The following is a 4,041-nucleotide window of genomic DNA, read 5'->3' on the forward strand; positions in this document are numbered from 1 at the left end:
TGGATGCAAACCAAGATATAACTTCATCATTGAAGTAAACAAGTCCACAAATTCACTGAAACTCAACCAAAACACGAATCAATTGGAGTTTAACAGAACAAAGACTAATTGAAAGTTTATGCTCTTCAAATCACAAAGGATTTGAGATTACGATCTCCAAATCAACCCAAGACATCATCGGCCGAAAGTCAGATTCCTTCTCCATTGAAGTCGCAAGGACAGTTCCTTTTGGGTGTGTTCACGCCAATGCTGAGAGTGGAGTGTTCTTCCTCGGAGCTGGACCATTCCGACGAATACTAAGCAGAGAATCCAAGGTCAGCCAATCACCAGTCGTCTCTGCCCTAGATCTGCTGCCGGAACCATGATGACAGATTAGAAATAGAGAATCAAAAATTTCTTACCTTGGATCTTCATCAGTGACGAAAAGGATGGTCGGAGCCAGACGAGTAACCCTCATGTTTGCGAACCACGTCAGCGAAGGAAACCCATACGTTGAGCTCCGGTGGATTGCATGAAGGGAGGGGAGCTCACTAGAGTTGGACAACTTCGGCGAAGATTCTGGAGGAAGCGGTATCGCAGGTCGCTCTGAAACCTGCTGCCCTAACCACGATGACAGGCGACACGCGGCCGGAGGGGATGAAGGAGACACTCACCAGAGCTAGACCACTTGGCGGACCTCCTAGCGAGGTCGTCGGCGCTCGTAAACCTTCGAGGAAGCCATTAGCGTCGTCCGTGGCTTTGATTGGGAGAAAGGAAACCTAGCCAGCATGAGACAAGCATGATCGATCGATTTTTCCCTTTTAAACCCACTGAACCAGACCACTGTTGAACTGGACCACTATTGAACCAGACCGATTTAGTTCAATTTGACTATTCTCTTGGGCCTTTTAAATTGAGATTTTTGAATTAGGTTTTGGCTTGATTGGAAATCCTTATAATTGGACTTCTCACATATGTATGAATAACTCTTCCATTTTTGATCCTTCAATTCTCGGGTCGAATCAGACCACGATTAAACCAAACTCGATGTTCTCCTTCGCAATTTTCTATTCTCATTCTAAATTCCTGCAAAGTAAAATATGATCAATTAATAATTATAAATTTTCTCAAATCTATAGGAATTAAGATGAAACCCATAAAGAATTCCAAACTAATAAAATATACTAGAAACACAATTTCGAATACAAAAGAGGATAAAAACATCAAGATATAACCCTCAATTAGCATGTCACAAATCTGATTATCAATAGCACTTGTCATTTTTTTCACGTATTCAAAAAATCCGTAATTAGAGTATACAAAAACACAGCGGAAACACAAGTAAATGCACATTTGTTTTTACTTGGTTCATAGCGATTGGATATTACTCTAAGGCCCGCAATCCTTGACCGCTTAAGTTGAGCAATTCACTATTAAACGCTTTCTCTTTCGAAAAAGAGTCTCGCCTTTACAAAAGCATAGAGGATGGGTAACATTTTACCGTCCTATAGTAATTAATTACAGAATAGGTGAAAAATCAAAATCAAATTTACCGACAATACAAGTTAGCAAGGTCGTGCGGTTGTTGGTGCAGTGTTCCGGTGTCACGGCAGCGTCTCAAGAGTGTCGTTCGCATGTAGAGTTGTCGTGGATTGAGTATAAATGGATGCTCTAGGGTTCCCACTCGCAACTTCTTTTATTGACTGATCCGGGCGCTTGGAACTCCTTTCGGATAGACCCGACCACGGTTCAGAACCGCCGGTTCGACGGTTCGGAACCGCCGGTTCGACGGTTCATGGCAGGTTGACCCTTAACCTTAACCGCTCAAGACGATTACGGTTCACGGTTCGGAACCGCCGGTTCACGGTTCGGTTCACGGTTCGCCATGGTTCGCCACGGTTCGAGATTATTATATTAAAAATTTTAAATGTATATAAAAGAAATATTGAAAAAGAGAGAAAAATTGATGTAGTTTAGTGGTGCGTATTCCTTTCTCTCACGTCAGAGAAGTATAGTGGTCTCTGTATCCATTTTTCATACAGAACTCTCGGGTTCGATCGCCACCAATCGCGTATTATAATATATATTGAAATAAATATATAACTATATTATATATAATATCGTATTGAAATTATGTATAAAATTCATTGGGGGTAAATGGAACTATATTATATATAATATCGTATTGAAATTATGTATAAAAGTCATTAGGGGTAAATGGTGAGTGTCTACGTCTTTGACTGGTGAGAATGGTTCCCCATCAATGGCGTATTAAAAATGAATTAAATAAATATAAATATAGTATATATATAATTATATTAATTTTATAACAAAAAGTGTTGTAGAACAGTGGTAAGTATATGTGTTTGTGTTTCAGAATGTCTCCGGTTCAATTCCTAACAATGCCAAATTGAATTAAATAAATATATTTTATATAAAAATATATTAACAAATTATAAAATTAAAAAAACCAAACTGGCGGTTCAACCCGCCGGTTAACTGGCGGTTCGCCGGTTCCAAATGGGCTGAACCTTAACCGGCCCGGCATCCTGCCGGGCCGGTTACGGTTCGACCCGGCTAATCGGGTCAACGGTTAACCGGGCCCGTTGACCCGGGCCGGGTCCGGTTTGGACCCGGCCCGTGGTCGGGTCTACTTTCGGGCGCCCCTCCACGTTGGCTTGTCGATCCGCTCTCGACACTGACTTATCATCTCCAAGCGCCTTTATCCCTTCCAAGCGCTTGGAATGCTAACATGGAGATTGTTGGATCAACTTTGACTCTGTCAGACCTTATCCTTCTTCGAGCGCCTAGAGCCTTCCGAACGTCTGGAATGCTAATGTGGAGGTTGCCGAGTCAACTTTAACTCCGCTGTGCCTTATCCTTCTTCGGACACCTAGAACCTTCCGGATGCCTAAAAACTAAGGTGTCTCCAATCACTCCCAGCTCGCCACCTCATCTGTCTGGCTAGGCTGAACATCTCACTTCCTAGCACCTAAATCCCTTCTAGGCGCTTGGACAGTCCAGTCGCCTGGATCTATAAGAGTGCTCAGGACTCAAAGTTCTGATTCCTTAATTTCCTGGATCATAGAGTTAGCATAAATATATATTATAAAAAATTTGGATAGTTTTACAACTGTTTGATCTTGACTTTTAAATTTTCAGTGAAATCCTAGGTTAGACCGACACCTACTGCTCCCTTCAAGGGAACACATCCTCACTATTCTCAGGAGAAATTATTTAGGCCAATCATTTGGTCCTCTACATCTGGTTGGACTTTTACTTAGCATCCGATCATTGGGCCCTAGGACTTTCCTCCGATATCCGATCCTCGCTGACCCATCACTCCACTAGACGTCTAGTCCACTGACCTGCCTAAACTTCTTGCCTAGTACTTTGATCTTTCAAGTCTTTTTGTCTAATCCTCTTAACTAGGACTTTCTTATCCAGTCATACAAATTAAAACTCTCTTGTCCAATCTCAACTAGGATTTTTCCTAGACTCCCTGTATACTCAACTTTAGCTCGTTAATACATATCACAATCTTAATTTGAACCTTTTATCATGGTCAAAATATCGATTCAATTATCTAATACTTTCTACACCAATAAAGATTACATTGAATTGCGGTGCAATCATGGTCATAATTTTTAATCATAAAAATAATCTCTGATAAAATTGAATACAATAAATTCTTCCCGAACCTCATTAACAATTTTTTATTTTTTGAAGTACCAAACTATCTTTTTTTAAATTCATATTTTAAGATTACATTGAGTTGCGGTGCATCTGCTAGGAAATATTTCCTCAATTGCTTCTTTCTTCTGCCTAAGAAAACTGTGGGATGGAGAAGTTTTTCCCCAAAAATATTTCCTGCTGCTGGTCCTACGCTATGAAACAGGGCTCTAGGAACACTTGATAACTCAGATTTCTCTTCATTCTGCTTGAACATACATTTCAAGTACCCCAAACAAACAAATTTCCAACGCAATGAGCTAAATTTCCCACAAGATACATTTTAAATGAATCAAACATTAGTTAACAAATCAATTTAAATCTCATCAA

At 40.4% G+C, this 4,041-nt stretch overlaps 1 long non-coding RNA gene across 1 annotated transcript; it reads right to left on the bottom strand.

The window, feature by feature from the left end:
- LOC141828797 (uncharacterized) lies at window positions 1–748 on the bottom strand. The gene is made up of 2 exons (XR_012601830.1): window positions 402–748; window positions 1–296 (listed from the first exon to the last, which is right to left on the bottom strand). It is a non-coding gene; the product is annotated as an uncharacterized LOC141828797 (long non-coding RNA).
- Window positions 749–4,041: the final 3,293 nt, after the last annotated feature.

The sequence above is a fragment of the Curcuma longa genome, chromosome 5 (assembly GCF_044706935.1).
Source record: "Curcuma longa cultivar G26 ecotype Majalengka, Jawa Barat chromosome 5, ITB_CL_G26_1.1, whole genome shotgun sequence".
Taxonomy (NCBI): domain Eukaryota; kingdom Viridiplantae; phylum Streptophyta; class Magnoliopsida; order Zingiberales; family Zingiberaceae; genus Curcuma; species Curcuma longa.